We start from the raw sequence: 22680 nt of genomic DNA on the forward strand, positions 1-22680 counted from the left end.
CCCTATGGAATGCCCCCACGCCCTGGGCGGGGCGTACCCTTCCCGCCCCACCCCTATTCCTCACAAGCCAACAAACAGTGTTGAGATTCCTCTGCCCACAAAGACCCTATGGAAAGGCGGGGCTCTGTGACCTCACCTACACTTCAGGTCAGAGTTTTAAAGGGCCAGACACCACAGAGTCCTGACCAGGTGCTCTCAACTAGGGAAGGCTAATTGTTTCCCTATTTCAGGTCTTGGATCAGATAGTAGGACGTGGAGGGGGGTGGTGTCACCAGGTACCAGATGGATGGAGTGAACACATGGTCTATGGAGCCAAAGATTTTCTGTTTTCACTAGGGCAATGAAAGTCACAAAGATTTCCTGGCAAACACCCACCAGTAAGCGCCCCGCACCTGATCCCTAAACTTCACCACCAAAATAAAAACAATGCTGAGAAATCACTGGACGTTACTATTCAGATCTCATAATTTTTGGTGTTGATTTATCCATTGTTGGGGGGCACATTCTGTAGTGCTCAGCACTTTTGCCTGACTGCTCAGGGATCATCCACAGTGGGCAAGGGGAACCCTCCAGGGATCTAATCAAGGAACCTGGCTCAGGTACTTCCGAGCTGGACTATCCGAACATCCTCAGCAGAACCCACAAACCCAAGGCCTTAAATACTTCAAAAAAAAATAAATAAAAACACCTTTACCAACAGAACGCACCGTAAAATCCTGGGACACCTACTCAGGGAGAGATGAGAAGTCTGGGGGACTTTGCAACTTGATGTGAGAACAGAATTTCATGATGTACAAAAATCCCAACACTGGAATCTGACAGACAGTAAAGGGGTAGGGTGTTGCCTTGCTTCCACGGATCAACCCTTGATATCCGGAATGGAGCCAAGAGCACCGCCAGGAATAATTCCTGAGCCAGAGCCATGAGTAAACCCTGATGACCCAGATGCACGGATGGGCTACTCGCCCCCCCCCCAAATAAAAAACAACAAAAACTAGCCCAGAAAGTAAATTTTCATTTGTAAACCCAAACCACCTCTCATGACCACACTCTCAGGATGTCCCTGGACATCATGGTAACTGAGAAATACAGGACCGAAAGCAACAAGATCCCTTGTCCTTGGGGAGCTGCCTCCCTGCCTCTCAAAATAAATCTGCCTTCTATTTTTTGGTTGGAGGCCACACAGCTTAGGCGAATCGGTTATTCCTGCCACTGCACTTAGGAATCAGTCTTCGTGGTGCTCACAGGATGGAATCTGGGTTGCAACGTGGATAGACAAGGCTCAAAGTGCTTTGATATATATGTCCCTCACCCCAAGGCCAGCAGCCCCCTCGATCAGCTCTGCTCCCACCGGCTGGGGCCCATTTCGGACCTGGCGGTGATTGTGGCTGCAGAGCCCCCCACCAGGATCACACGGACCCCCAGGACCCATGCACCTCAGAACAACACCCACCATACTCCACAAAGTCCGGGTCCTCCTAAAGCCTCCGCTGCTCCTCAGGAACTGCCTGGATATTGGGGAACAAGTGAAAAACAAGCAGAAAAGTGGCCCTCAAGCTGGCGCGGCCCTACCACTCACAGTACTGAGATGGGGACGCGTGGGGCGCTCACGGGAGGCCTCATGTCCTCACAAAATTGGCCTTCACAGTCAGCTTTCCTCAAGAAAGCCTACTTTGTCCTTTACCCATGTGATCAATGACTGCTGGAACCCTTGTCGAGGATACCAGCAACTAGAGATCCTGAGTTCACTCTGAGTGCAGAGTTTGGAGTAAACCCAAGCTCTCAACCAAGGGCAAGGATGTCAAGCCCCACAAGTTTACATTGAGGTAAAAACAAAAGGGAAGATGGAGGGTTGCAGGCCGTACACAGGGTGGGGCTCTCTTCCTGCCCATGGTCAATCCAGGTTCGATCTCTGACAACCCCATATGCCCCCCATCAGCCAGGCATGATTCCGGAGTGCAGAGCCCAGGAAGAAACCCTGAGTACTGCTGGTTTGGCCCAAAACAAATTAAAAAAATAACTTTATAGAATCCAATGCAGGCTGGGCAATAATGCACAGGATTGGGGAACATGCGTAGCACGCAGAACCTCTGACCTGATGCTGGACACCACCTGGCCTCCCAAGATCACTTGCAGTGACCCAAGCACTGAGCACAACAGCGGCTGAGCTGTAAAACTCTAAGAAAGAAATGATCTTAGAGACTTGAATGACAGCACAGTGGACACGGCATTTGCCTTGCAGGCAAACCAATGGGGTCTGAATCCCAGCATTCAATATGGTCCTCGAGCACTGCCAGAAGTAATTCCTATGTGCAGAGCCAGGAGAAACCCCTGAACACCACTGAGTGTGACCCAAAAGCCAAAAACCTAAAGGAACACAATTTAAAAGCACTGTAGCACTGTCCTCCCATTGTTCATCGATTTTCTCGACCGGGCACTAGTAACATCTCCACTGTAAGACTTCTTATTACTGTTTTTGGCATACTGACTACATCACTGGTAGATTGCCAGGGGTTTACATGCGGGTGGTATACTCTTGGTGGCTTGCCGGGCTTTCCCAGATGGGCAGAGGAATCGAACCCAGGTCGGCTGCGTGCAAGGCAAACGCCCTAAACTCTATGCTATCACTCTGGCCCAAAATTTAAAAATTACAAATAAAAGGTAATGAAAATGCCGAGTGTAACCTTGAAACAATACCAAGAGAAGAAGCAAAACACTCAAGTGTACAAAGAGAAGTAAATTTATTTGATTTGTTTTGGGTCACACACAGCAATGTATAGGATGTTTTATTAGCTCTGAGCTGAGGAAACACTCCTGGCTGTGCCTGAGGACCATACTGTAAGCCAGGGACTGAATCAGAAGTGATTCCTGAGTCACCCATGACCATCACAAGCTGGGCCACAAAATGAAACAATCAGAGCAAAAAAAATTGAGTTGAACTCATAAGAAATAAAGCCAGGGACTCCAGAGATACTCGAACAGGTTGGGACTTGCCTGTACACGGCACACACTTAGCAGTATGACCTCTATCCATTCCTCCGGGTGAAGCTCAAAGCCACCTCAAGGAAGGTCACTGTGTCCTGAGCCAACATACACAAGGGACAGGAGCGAGGCCATCGTACAGCATACTATGGGGTGTTAGGATGAGACACTCGTCGCCCTCGAGGAGCTCAGAGCCTCTCGTTCTCCCCATTCCAGTCTGGAGGAACCAGCTTCCAACCACCTTGTGGCCTAACGATCCCAGGAATCCCTCACAGGGAGCCAGATCTGCTACAACAACATTATTCTAGAAAGTCCCTGCAGGTTCTGGACAGGTTCGAGGCAGGTTCTGGACTTGCATGTAGCCATTCCAGGGATAAATCCAATGAGCACTACAGAGGGGAAAACCTGAGCAGAAACACAACAGGACCACAAAAAGCAACACTGGGTTGGAACAAAACACCAGACGCCCCCTCTCCCCCAATGCCATATCCCACATTCCCTGTTCCATGTTCTAGGAATGAGACGGAGACAGACAATGTCAGCAAGTGACTGACTCAGAGCTATGTGAGGGCATAAGTGTCTGTTGTTCCTGTATTGAAGCCGCCCCCAATTATCTCTTGGCAGGAAAAGTGACCCCAATGACACTGACGGCCCCAGGCATCCTTGAGCAGTGAGCTGGGGGTACTCATGGAGCACCATCTGGGCATGGCGCCAAAGACAGAACAGAACAAATAGACACAAACGTGGCCTCAAACAGGAGAGTGTTGGGCACCCCTGTCAGCAGCCACATTGAGGGCTCCCTTCTGAAAATGTGCTCCTGTCACTACAGTATGTCATTGTGTCCTTCTCCCACACCTGCAGACGGTGCGTCACCATGTCTCCAGCATCTGTTAGCAGGAGGCTCATTACAAAGACCTGGGGGAAAAGTCAAAGCCGTCAGCACCAAAGAGGGTCCCAGCCCCCAGGGTTCTGACTGCAAATCCCTGCACTGGACCTGGATACACAACTACCAGCCCCCACCTGGGGAAAACACTGCCCGATGCTCCTTCCTCTCCTACTTAGGAAAAGCAGTTCGGGATCCGGGATGCCTGTGGAGAGAGGAGCCCTGGGCTCAGTGTCTGACTCAGCCCTAGGACTCCTCACTAGACCCCATAGGAAGGTCGCCACAGCCTCATCCAGGAGCTGACTCTGAGCCCAGTTCTGCAGGGCATCAGCACCCCGGGTAGGCCGATATCAAGGTGAACAAACGCCTGAAAGTGGCCTTGCCATGGGAGTAGCCACAGGCTCTCAGCATGGACAAAACTTCATTCTCTCTCCGGCAGGGCAGGACAGGGACATGCGACTGGGTGCTCTCTCCTGAGGACCAGGGTCATTCCTGGACCCTGCGCAGCTAAAATCAAGGCTCCGGCACATCCCGCAGGACCCTTGTTCATCTGGTGCTCAAATACAGCTACCCTGAATCAGCACACTGGCATGAACCTCATCAAGCACTCGCTCCTGATGTGCAGGAATATATTTGAAAACCACACACTCAGCATGTTTTACAGCAAAATCATCTTACTATGCAGGCCGTTGACTAAAGTACATGATGTGTGTCTACCGTGGAACTGTAATAAATATCCTATCTTGGAGGACTGGGTGATGACACAGCAGGTATGATCAGCTTGCAATGGGCTGACCAAGTCCAGATGCGTCCAGAGCCAGAAATAACCTGAGAATCACTGGGTATTATAGAACATCTGAGGGGGTTTGAGGTCCAGGACTGAATGTATTCTGATTTATCATTTACAGAGGTCAAGCATTTCAACAGAGGCATTTCTTTTGGGGAAATAATCTCAAGGAGACCGACTACCCAAGACTATACTGAGAAATTCTCTCAAGGTGAATTCGCACAAGCATCCGTGTGCTTTGCTATTTCCCTGCTTGCACATATAAAGAATAAAATTTACTTTTTAGTAATATTTGCAGTTATTTCGACATACACAGTAAGAAATAAACATTCCAAAACTTACTTCTCTCAGGTTCAGGAGCTAAGGTTAAAAGCTGGCTGGGATTTTATCAAAAATTCCACATGGAGTGCTCAGGCCAGTTTCGCTTCCCACACCCCACAGCGTCAGGTCATTTGGTCCTGATGGCTTGGAAAAAAGATAGTGCTTTATGACTTCTAGGCCGTCCCATCTTGAAACCAGGGTAGCTTTGCTTCTTGCCCCAGGTCCATCCAGAGATTCTCGATAGGATCCAGCTTTCTGGAGTTAGAAACTATGGCAACTGAAGCCTGAGTCAAGTAATTATGATGAATGCCCAGCAGTAAATATATTTCAGAGTCAAATAACTCACAAAAATTAAGAGTTTACCATTAACTTTTTTGTTGTTTTGAACCAAAGAACATTGCTCTATAATGATAGATTATAGATTATATAGGTTATAGGGGAAATAGAAATGGAAATAAATGACTACATAAAGTCCTGAATCACCAGAAGACTTGACTTTTTGAGTTAAATATAAACTCAAGGGATCGGAAGTGCTCATAAAACCACTTCTTGGGGCGGGAGGGGGGGAGGAAAATTCGCAATTCATTGATCAAGCCTAAAACACTTAAGGTAAATATCCAACACTCATGTAAAGACATATTCTAGAGCCAAATATTTAACGAGGATCCTTAAGTCCCCTTTTCCTGTTTTTTTCTTGTTTGTATGCTGCAGAAATCCGTGTTTTCTCCTGAATACAATGACTCTCTCATTGCCCTCACATCCTCTATGTGTGTTTATGTCCATGTGTGTGTGTCTGTGTGCATGTGTTTCAGTTTTGGACCACAACTGTCAGTGCTCAGTGAATATTGCAGCTCTGGTATCAGGGTTCAGTCCTAGGGGGGCTCAGAGTCAATATGGAATAGCAGACGTAGATCAAACCTGGGTTGTCCGCTTGCAAGGCAAGCACTCGACTTGATCTAGTATTGATCTGACCCTTTCTAAGTCAATTATTTCCTCCACATCAGCCAAGCTTCCCCAACACCATCACCCATCCTGGAAACCAATTATTCTCTTCAAAATAAAAACCCCAAAACTTTAGCCCCAGTACTCACCACAACAGCTGACGGTCGTCTAGTGAGGGTGGGATTTCATGTGTGGGGTGCTTTGCAGCTAGTCCTTAGGAAGCAGAAATACTTGATCTAGGAAAAAACAGAAAATTTGGGGCTAGAGACAGCAAAACAGGTACGGAACTTTCCATGCATGCAGCCAACCCATATCAATCCCCGGCATCCCATTTGGCCCTCAACTACCACCAGCAGGAATTCCTGAGTGCAGGGCCAAAAGTAAACCCTGAGCATCTCCATACATGGTACACAGCCCAACCAAAACAATAATAATGAAAAAGTTTCATTTGTAAACCCCACCTACCCGCAGATCCCAAGCCAACGGTGGACCCGCTCCATCAAAGGACAGAGGACAACTAGGTCTCCTCTGTAGGGAGGCTGGGAACTACCCTTCGAAGTGAATCTGAAGGTCTACATAAGTGATGCCAGGGCCAAAGGCTCCCGGGTAGGGTGTAGTGACGTCTTTGCTGACAAGTTCTGGAGGGCTAAGCCCCACCTTCGGCAGGTCCTGCAGTGCTTCACAAACCAGCCTCTGACCCTTTCCACCTCTGACCCTTTCCAGAGTTGGACGCGATCTTGGCCAAGGTAACTCACTCACACCTGTGACCCCAGCACCACCGCACAGCCCCCACTGCACCGCCCAAAGTCTCTGGGTCCCCCGATGGTCTTTGCTGCACCTCAGAAACGGCCTGGGTATGGGGAATGAGGAAAAAACTAGTGTGAAACCGACCGGAAAGATGGTGTGGCCCCACTGCTCACAGTGTGAATATACGGAGGTGCGAGGAGCTCCAGAGACGCAGCTCTTGTCATGTCACAAAATCAGCCTTCACAGTCCCTCTGTCATGCCGTCATGGAGGGGCTCCAATTCCTCCTCTAGCCACGAGACCAATGGCAACGGGCAACCACAACTAGAATAGAAAGGGTTTCTGAAGGGCCCATCTATGGCATAACTTGTGCTTATGCCCGGAGACTTAAAGGGCCACGGTCTAGATGCAGAGAGACGCTTTTTGCCCACCCACGTGAATCCATGCTGCAAGGGGGATGGACTGATCAAGGACTGGAGAGGTAGCTGCTGGAGTGGTTGCTCACCATTGGGAGGCTGGGGATAAAGAGAAGACCCCTGATCCTGTACTGGTCAGTCAAACATTGAACCGATGCCCTCACACAGTTCATCAGGCAAAGCACATGTGGGTAAATTCAAGGTAAATCAGGCAGGTTGGTTCATAGCACCTGACCTTACGATTCCCGGCGAATTATTCAAGATGGGGCAAAAGCAGTGACTCCAAAGCCAGCCCTGGAAATGCAGAATGGAAATGCCCTAGCAGAAGCTCAGAGAGCTGGACAGACACTGGAAAAGAGAAAAGACTGGTTAGAACATCAGAGCGCACGGTCCAATAATACTGTCCAACCAGCCAACACACTACCTCTTGAAAACGCACGACCAGTGTAAACTTGCCTACTAGGAAAACCACAGAAGGCAGTTTCAGAAACACAATTCCAAAGCCAGAGTATGGAACAAGAGCAGGTGGACGCTTGCCTTGCATATGGTATATCTGGGTTCAATCCTCAGAATTCCAAATATACCCCTGAGCACCAAAGACGTGAAAATCCATGAGTAAGCCCTCAGCAGAGCGGGTGTGCACCAACAACAAAGATATATAGAGTATTTGTGTGTTATACATAATATATAATATATCATATAAATTACACATATATAAAATTTACTTATATTTATGTATATTTACTTATATTTATTATCTCATTCTTACTTTGGACAAACTGGCAGGCTACCAAATGTAACCTGCCCACAAGGCAGAGTATAGCAAACTCCCCGTGGTGTACCCAATACGCCAAATACCAGTAACAATGATGGATCTCATTCTCCTAACCCTGAAAGAGCCTTGAATATGGCACTTTTTAAAAAAATTATCTGGGCTAAGACGAAGGAGACGTTCCTGGGGCTAGCTCGAGGCAATCGATGAACAACAGGATGGTTGTGATCATGATGTACACGGACATACATATAAACATCTAGAGTATATTCCAACACTAAGCATGGAGATTAATGGGCAACAAAGCATTCCGGTCACCATGAAGCATTTTTTGGCCTTCAAAAGACCTGAATCCTATTCATCATTCTAGTGAAAACTAGATTAATTGGACTTGGCTAATTCCAATTATAATACTTATTTTTTTCTCTGATATTATTGAACTGATGGGTGGGATGCATGACTGTGACCAAACTTGCAAGTAATCACAGGTAAACAGAGCAGCCTTCTGGAATGTGGGGTGCTTGGGAAGTGCTGGGATGTGGGGAGCTTGGAGAACTAACCTATATTCACAACACTGTCAGACCTTTGATACAAGGGGTCCCTTCCATCCTTTCAAATGTCTTTCTACGCACAATAAATTTCATTTAAACTGTTTCCAATAGGTGCCAAAGAGATAGGACAGCAGGTAGGATATTTGTCTTCCACAAGGTTTAACAGGGCCTCAGAGCACCACCAGGAGTAATCTCTTAGCATGTCTTGGTGTGACCCAAAATGATGAAAAAAAGTTTAAAAATTAAAATAACTCTTCATTTCATGCCAATAAAGAACCTTGCCAGTGCCATTTTGCTAAGATGAGTCAAAAAATTACTTATCCTTTATACTTCCACAACGCTAATCAGTACGTGGAACATGGGAGGGAGAGATGACACAGGAGGGAAGGAGCTGCTCACACACGACAGACCTGGATTCTATAAGGTACCCCATAAGGATCCTGAGGTACAGATATCTAAACTCCTTAGAGCTAGGAGTGGGCTCAGCTGGTTGTGGTTCCCCAGACAGAACATGATTCAGGATGAATTAAAAAAGATGGTATGTCTGTTTCTGTGCCATAATCCCCCCAAAGCCCAGGGCCTCTAAGCCAAGCCACAGAGATAGTCCAGCAGGGATGGTTTTTGCCTTGTACGAGGTCTGGCCTGGGTTCAAACCCACCTTCTCGTATGGTCCCCAATGTAGGAGTAATTCCTGGGGAGGTGGGAGTAACACCTAAGCATGTCTGGGTGTGACCGAAAAGAAAAAAAATGCTTGTTTCATATGTATTAGGACACCCATACACTGCCCAGGTAGACAGGTAAGATCCTAAGTCAAGTCCGAGTCAGCAAACAATGGGGCAGTGGACAGCCTTGACAGCTCTGAGCGAGCAGCATCTCTTTTGCCTTTTTATTTATACACATTCTTCCTGGCTTTCACCAGAAGATCCAGAAACTACAAGTTAACATAGGCGTAAAATTCAAATATCTGGACACTCACATAGACTTTCCCTTACTGACTGACATCACATGAACTTGTCACACACTACCAGGATCATTTCCTTCCTGACTGTACTTCTGAAGCACACCTAAAACTCTGGTACAAACAAAACAGGCTTTAAGGGTGGCCTGTATTGACATTGTAAAGTCTTATTAGGGAATCGAGTTATGTAGTATGAATGTTATGATATTTCCAAGGCTTAAGACTTGGGATATAACTAAGGTTGCAACAGTGGACAGGGGGCAGGTTGGAGGAGGGATCAGGGAGGAATCCGAGCGAAGAACAGGGGAGAATACGGGAGGAAGAATCAAGAGGAGGAGGCTGGAAGAGTGGGCGAGGGGAAAGAACCAAGGATAATGTTAGAAGGAGAATACAAGGGGAGAATAAGAGAGAATGGAGAAGAGTATCATGGAAAGTAGGGAACAAAGAATCCAGGAGGAATCCAGGAGAATCAGGAGAGGAGTATAAAGGAGAAAAGAGAGAGAAGAGTGGAAAATCAAAAGTGAATGGAGAGGGATTGGGATAAACTGTAACTGATACCAACCAGCCAGGCCCTTGTTTTCTCCTTTGTGAACCCATGGCCAGTGGCCATTCAGGGTGGAGAAAGCAGTGTGTGACCAGTGAACACAGGTGGCGAGAGGTGCCGTGGAATTCGTATTTATTTTTTGAATACATACTAAAGGTCCTCTAGCCCAAAGAATTGGAATCTGGATTTCTTACTGGCCATGGCCAGCCTGCACCTTAAAAATAATATGCTGTTCCACTGAACTTCTTCATTGGAACAATACTATTGATTTCAGGGGGCTGGAGAGATAGCACAGCGGATAGGGCATTTGCCTTGCACGCGGCCAACCCGGGTTCGATTCCCAGCATCCCATATTGTCCCCTGAGCACCGCCAGGAGTAACCCCCGAGTGCAGATCCAGGAGAAACCCCTGTGCATTGCCAGGCGTGAACCAAAAAGGAAAAAAAATAATAATATTGATTTCAAATTTGCAAATCTTACCAGCTCACTCATACTCAGTAACTGTGTCCCTAAAACAAATTGCTGAAAGGTCAAATCTTGAAGCCCTGTTGTGAGTTCTGAAACCAAACACAATACGTCCAATTGAACATCCTTGAATGAGGCAGTGTAGGTGGAGGACAACTCTACAGTTGTCATACCCCAAAGCATCCCAGAACAAAAGGAAATCCCTTGGGGGGATCACTGTGAGAAGCTTGGAAATTCTACAAAAGCTTTTTGGGTTTTGTTTTTTGAACAATCTCAGTGATGCTCGGGGACCAAGGAGCGTGAATGTCATGGACTGGCAAATGCAGAAAAATAATGTCAAACCAAGAAAGTAAAACACAGGATCATTCCAAGATGGAGAGTCCAGAGGTGTGAAGGGCAGTGTGAGTGCTGCAAAGACACCTAGATCCAGGAGCCCGAGGCCCCCACAGTCACCAGCGTGTTTCATATGTATTAGGACACCCACACACTACCCAGGTAGACAGGTAGGGTCCTCAGACACTCACCTGCTTCCACGCCTTTAATCACTGGCCTCAGGGCTCCTCCTTCAAGCCAGGAGATGACTGGAGGCTTCAACTCAGAATGCCTTGAACCCTACAGAGACGGAGCATGGATTGGTCAGAAGGAAAAGGTGCCAAGTAAGCCCCGCGTGTCTCTACAAAAAAACAGAGTAAATTAGTGGGAAGGCATGAACAGAATCTGCACTTCTGAAATGCCACATATTTGTGGTTATCGAAGAGCTAAGATCTAGCTTTTAGTTTAAGAGTGTAATATGGGGCCTCAGAAAATACCAGCGATAGTATATTTCTGATCTTGCACACAGCCAAGAGGAGTTTGATCGTATCACAATTTGTACTTTTGTTTTTGTCTGGTTTGGGATGCTCACCTGGGGATGTTCAAGGCTTCCTCCTGACTGTGTACTCAGGATTCACCTCTGCTGGTGCTCAAGGACCACATAGAATGCCAAGAATAGAACCCATGTCCACTGTTTGCAAGACAATCACCGTACCCACTGAACTGGCACTCTAGTCCCAGCACCACCTGGTATGTTATCAGCACACTTGAAGTGATGCCTGAGTGCAGTAAACCCAAAAGCTTAACAAATCCAAAAATGGACAAAGTTGGCCAAAGCCTCCAATTGTTTATAAAAGTAAACAGAAAAGGATCCAGACAGACAGCACAGCATGTGGGGCACTGGCCTTGCTCACACCCAACAGAGGTTTGATTCCAATATTCCATTGGGTCCCTCAGCAGTCAGCTGTGATCCATCACTGCATAGTCCAGAGGAAAACCCTGACATTTGATGAACCAAGAAACATTGATCCCGTGCACTCAAATAGAGCGGTGTCTGATGAGGTGAGACCCTAAGAAATAAATGAACAGTGGTAGGAGAGACATCACAGCGTTAGGACACAAACGGTGCACACACATACAGGTTCGATCCCCAGCAGCACACATGGTCCCAGATTACAGCATGAGTAACTTAATACACAGCCAGGAATAATCTGAGAACCGGAAGGTGAAACCCCAAAGCCAAATCAATGCAAAACAAAGAATTTGAACTTGACGGACAAATGCAACATTAGGAGGGGTAAGGCGGCAACCTTTTAAGCTGGCAAATGGGTCCAATACTCAGCACTCCATAGGCCCCGAGCAATCCCAGGAGTGATCCATCAGCACAATTAGGAGCATTGCCGTTGTGCCTCCAAATAAAACCAAAATCAAAACCAAAACAAATACACAGAAGTAATATGTAGCATAAGAATTAAACTGAGAAGCGAACTCAGGAATGACACAAACTAATTAGAGGGACCTGAACGACAGTACAGCACAAAGGGAGCTTGCCATGCCTGGGGCCAACCTGGGTAGACCCCTAACGCTCCAGAGACTCCTGCAATCCCACAGAGAGTGATTCCTATGCACAAAACTGAGAGTAATCCCCAAACGTCAAAGGTGAGCACCAAAAACAAAACCAGGGAAGGAACTAGAGGAACAGCTACTGCACAATTGTCCAACATCCTGGCCCATCACAGTCCCAGCTACTGTTGGATACACAGCCATAGCCTGGGACAGGGAGCCCACGTGGTTCTCTCCAGACACGGTCGGCCCCACACTGCTCTCACCAACGGTTGACAGGTCCTGGTAGGTCTACAGAATCATGTGCCTGTAGCCCTTCCATTGAGAGGCACATCCACTCCTGTGGGGTGATGCTCACGGTCACATCCGGGAAGGTCACCAAGTCCTGAGCCAACACACTGGGCAGCAAGAGTCAGGGTCTATTTCTACTCTGTTCCCTGGGCTGCAAGGATAGAACACAGAGCCCTAGAGGGGCTCAGATTCTGTTCCCTTGGGAGCAGTCTCCATGTACACTCCTGGTTGACAGAACCCAACATCTCTCTAAGACAGCTGCATCTGATAAAATCTGAGTATGATCTACTACAAGGTTTCTAAAGGTGGTGGTCTTGCTCCTGACCCCAGGGCATCCCAATCACTGCTCCTACAAGCACTGCAGAGTAACAACTGCATGGAACCAGTGGTACCCAAATGAGTGACTCTGCTTTCAGCCCAATACACTAAACATACACCCCCTGCACCTCACAGCCCATGTTCGAAAGATAAGGGGACACGCAATGTCTAGTCACTGACTATGCATGCAGATATGTGCCTGTAGGACTCTCGTCATGGTTCAGGGCCATCCCAATTGGCTTTCGAAGTGGAAAAAGTGTCTAGAGACCAAGAGCTCTGCTGCCTTAGGGCACCCACACCCTGCCCATGGCCTGAGACAGGTAGGGTCCTTAGACACTCCCCTGCATGCATGCCTTTGCTCACGGGTCTCAGGGCTCCTCCTTCCAGCTAGGCGATCACAGTAGGCTTTAACTCAGAATGCCCTGAACCCTAGAGAGATGGGGCATGGATTGGTCAGAAGGAAAAGGTGACAAGAAAACCTCGTGTGTCTATATAAAAGGTAAAGGCCCTCCCGTTGTTCATCGATTTGCTCGAGCAGGCCCAGTAACGTCTCCATTGGAGACGTTGTTGTTACTGTGTCTGGCATACTGAATACGTCACGGGGAGCTTGCCAGGCTCTGCCGTGCTGGTGAGATACTCTCGGTAGCTTGCCGGTCTTTCCGAGAGGGATGGAGAAATAGTGGCCATGTGGGCCACTTCTAAGTCAAATGCCCTACCGCACAGAGTAAATTAGAGGGAAGGCATAAACAGAATCTGTACTTCTGAAAAGCCACAGATCTGTGGTTATACAAGAGCTAAGATCTAGCTTTTGGTTTAAGAGTGTAATATGGGTCCCAAGAAAATACAAGAGACAGTATAGCCTCGATCATGCACACAGCCTAGAGGAGTTTGATGGCATCACATTTTGTACTTTTGTTTTTGTCTGTTTTGGGATCCTCATTTGGGATGCTCACAGGCTTACTCCTGACTCTCTACTCAGGAATCACCTCTGCTGGTGCTCAGGGACCACACAGGATGCCAGGAATAGAACCCATGTCCACTGCTTCCAAGACAATCACCCTACCCACTCTACTGGCACACTAGACCCAGCAGCACATGGTATATCATCAGCACACTTGAAGTGATACCTGACTGCAGTAAATGCAAAAATGAACAAAAATGGCCAAAGCCCACAATTGTTTTTAAAAGTAAACAAAAAAGGATCCAGACAGACAGCATAGCATGTGGGGCACTGGGCTTGCTCACAACCAATAAAGGTTTGACTCTGACATTCCATAGGGTCCCTCAAGCCGTCAGCTGTGATCCCTCACAGTCCACAGGCAATCTCTGAGACTTGATAAACCAAGAACCATTGAAAGTGATCCCGTGGACTAAAACAGAGCAGTGCCGGATGGGGTGAGACCCGAAGAAATAAATGAACTGTGGTGGGAGAGACATTACAGCAAAAGGACACTGACTCTGCACACACATCCGGGTTTGATCCCCAGTAGCACACATGGTCCCAGAATATAGCATGAATAACTGAATACACAGCCAGGGATAATCTGAGTATTTGCAAGGGTTATTTCCAAAGCCAAATCTATGTAAAACAAAGAATTTGAACTTGAGGCCAGATGCAGCAGTCGGAGGAATAAAGCATCCCAATCACTGCTCCTATGAGCACTGCAGAGTAACAACTGTGAACGGAGCCACTGGAACCCAAATGGGTGACCCTACTTTCAGCCTAAAACACTATACGTACACCCCCTGCACCCCATAGCCCACGTTCTAGGGAGAAAGGGTCAATCAATGTCCAGACATCTACATATGCACATATACGCCTGCAGGACTCTCATCACAGTTCAGGGCCATTCCAAGTGGCTCTCGAAGCGGCAAAAGTGTCTTGAGCCCAACAGCTGTGCCCGACCCAGAGATCCATTTCTCTGGCTCTCCTAGACCAGCACATGCCCAGAACTGCAAACAGAGCAGCGAGTAAAAGCAGAATGTGTTCCAGAGCAGCGACTCTCTCCTGAGCGTGAAGGACAAAATAAGGAGTAATAAGCATGTCCTTGGACTTGAGTCACTGTAGCTGCCAGGGAGCAAATGACTCCAGCAGACCCCAGGGGCCCCGTGATACACACCAGGTAGGAATCCAGAGAACAGAGTCAAGAGGAAGTCCTATGCATCTCCCCTGTGAGACAAAAGTAACTCTAAAAAGAAATAAAGGAGCAGGATTGTGTAACAGGACAGCAGGTTGCAGACAGCGAGTAGGGCTGGTGATCCTCGCCAACCCATAGGGTTCCCTAAGCACTGCCAGTTACAATGCCGGAGTGCAGAGCCGAGAGTATAATCCCCAGAATCACAGAAAACAAAATACCCAGATACAAACCCAGGACTCCCAGCAACCCACGTGGTCCCTGAGATCTGTCAGGAGTGATCCTTGAGCACTGAGGTACAAGTACTCTTTGAGCTGGGTGTGATCCAAAAGCCAAATACAACAAAACTGACACAAACATCACCTCCAACAGCAGCGACTGGCACTCCCACCAGGAGGCACATCACAGGATCCTTCCTGAAATAACTCAGACATATTTGTCCCAGGAAGCCTGAGCACTCCTGTCACTGCAGCACCTCATATTGTTACTCCCCTCCTACCTGGGGTTGGTGTGACAGATGGCATGTCACCATCTTCTGCCGCCTCTGTTTCTTCCGAGGACCAGAAACCTGGAGAAGTCAGAGCTGAGAACATTGGAGAGCAGCACAACTCCCCATCTCTGACCAGCCACACCCTTGGGCACTGGCTCATGGAACCACCTTGGGAACAATGCCAGATGCTTCTGTTTCCCCAGGAGAAGAAAATGAGTGCTGACGTTCCCAACAGAAGGTCTGGGCTTGGCTATGAGAGAGAAAACTCAGCGCTGCCTTGGCCTGGGGTCTCCCCCATGGGTCCCATAGAAGGTGCTCACAGGCCCAGCCAGGAGCTGACTCCAAGGCCAGCTCACACGCATCAGCGCCACCTGCAGGCCGGCAGGAGGACTGCCCCCCGCAACCATAGCGCAGAATGTGGCTCTATAACTGGGGCCGACCCTCTCCTCTATAAAGAAAACCAAACTTTGAACACACATACACACACACACATGCACAGAACCTTTTCTCAGTGTGCTTACCTTGATAGACAGGGGTCTAGACAGAGCTCTGCAACTTGATATGAAAGCAGAAATTGCTGTACGGACAGACTGTAAACTGCTACGATGCTTGTCTTGCTGACACCAATCACTTCTCTACATTCCGGTCGCCGCCACAGCACTCCAGGAATAATACCTAAATCTAGAGCCAGATTAAACACTCGGGGTATCTCCAGGGATTTAGAGCCCCCATTCTCCACACCAAAAACTATCCGCAAAAGAAAACTAACATGAACAAACTCCAGCAGGATGCAGTCCTCAAGCACTGGCAGGTGTGGCCCCAAATCCCATCTCACCTGCTCCCCTAGTAGTGAATAGACCCCGGGAGAGTAGCTCAAAGGGTTGAGCACGTGCTTTAAGGTGGGGGACATGGACTCTCAGAGACACATAGACAGAGGGGCAGAGTCCCTGACCATCTCCAAGTTTGTAGCAAAAAGAAGCCAGAAAATAAAAGACAGACTTCCTCCTGCTCTAGGACTGCACCAGCCTCCAGAGTGAGGCATGTACGACTTAGTGTACCTGGTCCCTGGAAACCCCCTTTCCGAATGAAGTTCATTCCAACAGCAGGGCACACACCTGGTCTGGGAGAGAGGGTCAGTGGGTAGAGCGAGGCTGAAAACTTGACAGGTGAACCAAAAAATCTTTTTCTGTGGAAAACAATTACATAGGATTAGCAGAGATAGTACAGTCGATAGGGTGTGTTTCTTTCCAGCAGCTAAGCCAGATTCAATTCTCCACAGCAGTTAGGGCCCCCCTGAGCACTGCCAATCACGATACTGAGCTCAGATCCTCGACTAAGTCCTGAGCTCTGAATGCTTTGAACCAAAATCTACAATTCAAAAATAACAAATCAAAATTTTTCTGTGCAAAGAGGCTGCAGACATAGTACAGCTGCAGAGGTGCTCGTCTTACTGGAGAAAAACGATATTTCTCTACTGCCATCCCATATGGTTCCTTGAGCACCACTTGGAGCAACCCGAGTATAGTCAGGTCTGCCCCCCAAAAACCTACTAAAAGTTAATTAAAACAAACCGATAAAGGCAAGGGAGCCATGGTGATCATTTATCCTTCGTGAGAGCGCTCAGGGCATGCACTGAAAGAGCAGAGGTGACTTCCTGCTAACACTGCACACTCCATTGCAGGACCCCTGTGGCCCCAAACAGCCCTTAGGCACCACCTCCTCTGTCACCAGGCTCTGCATTCTCTCAAAGCTTCCTATGGGACCCCCAGAACCGACTGGAGTTGGGGGGATGTGAAAGTCAAAAGCTCTACCGCATACTATTGGACCCAAGCGAGTGAGGAATCGCCCCCCAACCCCACCCCACCGGGCAGGAGGCACGTACATGGAGGGGACACTTGCCTTGTATGCTGCTGACCAGGATCGAGCCAGCATCCCCGTGGGTCCCCCAGCACCGCCAGGAGAGATCCCTGAGGGCAGAGCCAGGAGTCAGCCCTGAACGAAAATTGTTTCGAAAACAAGAACGAAACAAACGCCTCCCACGGCTTACCTGGGGGAGGAGGCTGCGTGGGAGGCCAGGGACCCCTGCAAGACTAGCCCCCAGGCGTCTTCCTCAACCACTTTTCTTCAGCGCCTCCCGGACCGCCCCTTCACAGCTGCCCAGGGAGACGCCTCCAGCCCAGCCCCCTGTTCCATAAAATGCAGAATAAACGGGACAAACCTCTGGGCGGGGGCTGGGCGTCCAGGGGAGGGGCCACCGCCCGCTCGGCACAGAGCGACCCCCGCTCACAAGGCGGAGACCGCGGAGGCTCAGGGTGCCCAGAGCGAGCCTGCGGAGGAGGAGGCTCTGAGGAGCGGCTCTCTCAGGCAGCTGAGGAGGAACTGGGCGGGACCCCCTAGTCCGCCTGGTCGCCCCTTCCCGCCCCTCCCCGACTGCTCACGCTCCGACGACTCCGGTGCCTGGCGGGAGATCCTGCCGCCCCAAAGACCCCAGGGAAAGGCGGGGCTCCGTGACGTCACCGACACTTCCGGTCAGAGTCTTAAAGGGCCAGGCTCCAAATACTCCTGACTCGTCCTTTCTTTTTTTTTTATGTTAAATGTTCAGTTTATATTGACCATTTGATGCATTAAAGGAAAAATCTGAATAGAAAAGCATGGAATAGTTAATATATTAATCATTAATTTAGCACTCTGAAAATTCTTTCACTATCAAACCTGTTACCAAGAAACCATTATATCTTCCGACAGATCATTTGAGCTTCTCTGTAAATGAGAGCATGGGTTTAAATTTCATAAATGCATTGTACAAAAGAGTTATATATCAACTTAATACTGTAAAATAAAGATAAAGGATATCAAGCTAACAATTTGTTTATTTTATTTTTTAATCACTGAGTTGCCTAAACATAGCTTTCATTGAAAAATATCATTACTGCTCTTCTCAGTTCGTAAAATTAAGAATTTATGTAGTGTCTCATAACAAGTCTCAAAATGGAGACGTTACTGGGCCCACTGGAGCAAATTGATGAACAATGGCAGGACAGTGTTACAGTGTTACAATAGTATCTCATAGACACAGGCACACACATTAATGGCATTATGTCATTGTCCAAGATACAGAATAATTTAGCATGCTTCAAACCAAAGCAAGTTACCCACACTGCTGAAGTGTTTGCTATGTTTTATGGAAAAGCCTCTCCATTGACCAGAAAGAGTAGAATTCTTTTTGCTGTCATTGAATGGAATATGTCACTCGTAATAACCAGGAGACAGAAGGCAAAGGAAAGGAAAGGGAGAGGAAAAGAGGCTGGGGGTGGGGAGAGAGAGAGAGAGAGAGATAGAGAGAGAGAGAGAGAGACTGAAGGAGAAGTCAGAAAAAGGGAAAGGGAAAGAAAGATTGATTCCTAATGAATGTATAAGTGTGCTCTGTAATTTATTTTTTCCTCCAGAAATATTTTCCCTTTGAGAAACATACTTCCAGTTGAATGTTACTGATAGTACCTTTATAAACATGATTTTACTAATAAGACTTCTGTGTTTTATTTCGCCTATTTTCTTCATTTGATAAACTCCCTTTCATCCCCAAAGAATCATCTTTTTATTGACGCCTACCTTTTCTAGTCTTTTCGGTCACATGAGGGCTCCTTTTCTTTATTGTTGAGGCTCTTTGCATCTCTCTCATCTCTTTGCATCTCCCCCACTTAAATAAATGGTACTAAGACAATATCAACATCTATATCAATCTATGTATACGTATATATATATATATGTATATATACACATATAATCAGTTCCAGATAGAGGAAGAAATTAAAAATGAAACATATAAACATACAATTTTTTTAAAAAATGAGAAGCATTAACATTTTACATATACATAGTCATCACTTCATAAAATGAATTGGGAGTGGCTCTTTTTTTATATTCAATGAATAATTCATGTAAGATTGGAATCATCTGTTTTTGAACATTTGGTAAAACTCACCTGAAAATCCTCTAGAGCCTATTATTATTTTTTGTATGAAAAATGTATGGGCACTAATTCAACTTTATATAGGATCATTTGGATATCCTCTTTCTCTTTTAAAAAATTACAATAAATGCATTCTCTAAAAATTTTCATGTTTTACGTAAATTTTCAAAAATATTTACATTTGTGCATTATATCCCTTAGTAGATTTTAATCTCTGTTGACCATTGACCATTTCAATATGTCTCATTTATATTCTTGTTTTATTTGTACCTTTGGGGGAACCGGTGGAGCTTTCTTTTTTCAAATTTTTTTTTAGTAGTTGGAAGAAATAGCTAAGAGGACGAAGAACCTCCGGCTCCGGGCACATCTCTTTGATTCCACTGTTCTTCCTGCATTAACATATGCCTCAGAGACCTGGGCCCTACGCAAACAAGATGAGAACGCCATTCAGGTCTCCCAAAGAATAATAGAAAGAATAGAAAGAGCTATGCTTGGAATATCACGTTCCACTCAAATGAGAGAACGAATCCGGAGTTCTGACATCCGTCGACGATCAAGGATCAGGGACGCTGTCTCATTTGCCAAGGTGTCGAAAATCAGATGGGCTGGTCACGTAATGAGATTTAAAGACGACCGTTGGACTAGAGCTGTTACTGATTGGATTCCACGGGATGTCAAGAGACCGCGTGGCCGCCCACCTACCAGATGGTCAGACTTCTTCCTGAAGATCATGAACGATCGGTTTGAGGCCCTTCATGTTCCCAGAGCGAACAGATGCCATTGGGCTACACTAGCACGCAACAGGGACAAATGGAGACGTTACTGGCGCCCGCTCGAGCAAATCGACGACTAACGGGAAGTTAAGTGATTAAGTGATTTTTTAGTAGTCGGAAATGTATTACTCATGTTAAACAATTTTTTTTATTTGGTTTATCCCAATTATTTATTTGTTTTCTATATCATTAATTTATGCTTTTGCATTTATTATCACCTTTTGAAAAATTTTACTTTAGTTTATTTTACTTCTTTTCCTGATTACTTTCTTTAATTACATAAATTACTTGCTGAATTTTCAGACATTAGAAAAACAAATGTATGTACTCAAAATTATAGATTTCCCTCAAGCAGCTTATAAACTTTATCTTACCAATGTTGAAATTCAGTATTTTAAAAACTAACTTTCAGAGTCAGAGAGGTGTTTTAGGAAGTTAGGCCTTGCATGTGTTTCTAGTTTTCCCCCGGCATCAGATAGGCCCAATAACCTTCTTCCCAAATCCTAGCACACTAGAAGTGATTTCTGAGCATAAAGCCAGGAATAAGATCTGAGCATAGCTGGGTGTGGCCCAAACCACAATTCCTGGTAAAAGTGAATAAATAGAAACTAAGTACTCTCAAATTTCCATTTTAGTTTCTTTTACTCATGAGTAAATAGAAATTTATTTTTTACTTTCAGGAATTTGTGTTATCTCTATAACAATTATGTTCTATGTTTAATCAGGCTATATGATACCAGCTTTTATTTTAATTTGTTGGTACTAATATTAGTTCTGGCCAGTCATTGTAAGTATTCTCTGTGAGCTTGAGAGAATGTGCATTCTACACTGTTGGCGGACAGTGTATTGTATGTACAACTGAACTTATTTTACGAATCAAGGATATGTCTCAGTGATAAAGCATGTGTAAGGACTCAGATTTGATTCCTGGCGCTTCTAAAAATAAAATAAATAAACGAACAAGTTTATTGCTTTTTAAAATATTTTGTATCACAACTCGTTTCGTTTGGGGGGTGAGTGTGGGCTTTCCAGTAGCAACCAGAAAAACTGCTAGACAAATTCTAAAAGAGCTGTAACACTTTTAACTAATTTCTTGATTTACCTATTAGTGATGATAGAATTGCCCACAAAGACGATGGTGTTAAGTTCTTCACATAAAAAAAGTGTCTGTCTGTGGCAGAGGCAGACTTGGGGTGGGGTTGGAAAGAGGAAAATTGAGGACATTGGTGTTGAGAAGTGTACACGGGTCAAAGGACAGGTGTTTGAGCATTGTAATACTGAAACTCAATCATGGACAACTTTGTTTTTCTCACGGTGATTTAATAAAAGAATTTTAAATACTTGAAATATTTTGAAACTACTTTATTAGGTGCATTTAAGTTGGAATTGTTAAATCTTTCTGGTAAGTCTGAATTTTAAATAATATATAGCAATCATACTAATTTCATTTTGTATTTATTATCTTCACAGGGCAAAGCCTGGCAAGCCACCAGTGAGGTATTCAATATGCAAAAAACAGTAACAACAAGTCTCACAATGGAGCTGTTACTGGTGACTGCTCGAACTATTTGTTGAACAGCGGAGGACAGTGCTACAGAGCTATTTATTATCTTAAATTCTGTTTTGTGTTGTATTAATAAACTTTCATTGACGTTCTTGTGGGCTGGAGCGATACCACAGTGTGTAGGGCGTTTGCCTTGCACACAGCCAACATGGACCCGAGTTGGATTCCTCCGCCCCTCTCAGAGAGCCCGGCAAACTACCGAGAGTATCTCTCCCACATGGTAAAGCCTGGTAAGCTACCCGTGACGTATTCAATATGCCAAACACAGTGACAAGTCTCACAGTGTTACTGGGCCCTCTTGAGCAAATCGATGAACAACGGGAGGACAGTGACAGTGACAGTGACCGTTCTTGTGGATATTACTATATATCTTTAGATTTATTGCTAACATTTCCCCCTTATTGTTTTATGTGTTTTTGTACTTAAAAAACACATGCAGCTTAAATTTGTATGTTTTTATCTGCTCTGACAATTTCACATTAAATTCAAGACATATCTATCATGATTCCTCATATATTTGAATTTATTTTGCCACCCAATTTTGCTATTTGTTTTTTCTTACTCTAATTTCTTTGTTTGGTTTTGGGGCCACACCTAGCAATGTTCAGGGGTTACTCCTGGCTTTTCACTTAGGAAGTACTCCTGGTGATACTTGGGGGACCACACGGGATGCCTGGGATTGAACTCTGGTTGGCTGTGTGCAAGGCAAGCACCTTACCCACTGTACTATCTCTCAGGTCCTCTCTAATTTTAAAATAAATTCTGGCATCTTCCCCACTCCTATTCTTTTAGACAGAGATTTTCCTCCCTCATATACATTTTTTCTCCATTGATTTAGAGACTATAAGACATTTTTAAACTTTTAGTCATTACCTAAAAGTTTCCTAGAGCTTAAATAC

The 22680-nt window shown here is 46.0% G+C and overlaps 1 non-coding gene across 1 annotated transcript; it reads right to left on the reverse strand.

Annotated features, from left to right (window-relative positions):
* Nucleotides 1-21236: 21236 nt before the first annotated feature.
* LOC130042571 (U7 small nuclear RNA) lies at nucleotides 21237-21298 on the reverse strand. The gene has a single exon (XR_008795260.1). It is a non-coding gene; the product is annotated as a U7 small nuclear RNA (small nuclear RNA).
* Between the last annotated feature and the right edge of the window lie 1382 nt (nucleotides 21299-22680).

This window comes from Sorex fumeus, unplaced genomic scaffold (genome assembly GCF_029834395.1).
Source record: "Sorex fumeus unplaced genomic scaffold, SorFum_2.1 ptg000103l, whole genome shotgun sequence".
Taxonomy (NCBI): domain Eukaryota; kingdom Metazoa; phylum Chordata; class Mammalia; order Eulipotyphla; family Soricidae; genus Sorex; species Sorex fumeus.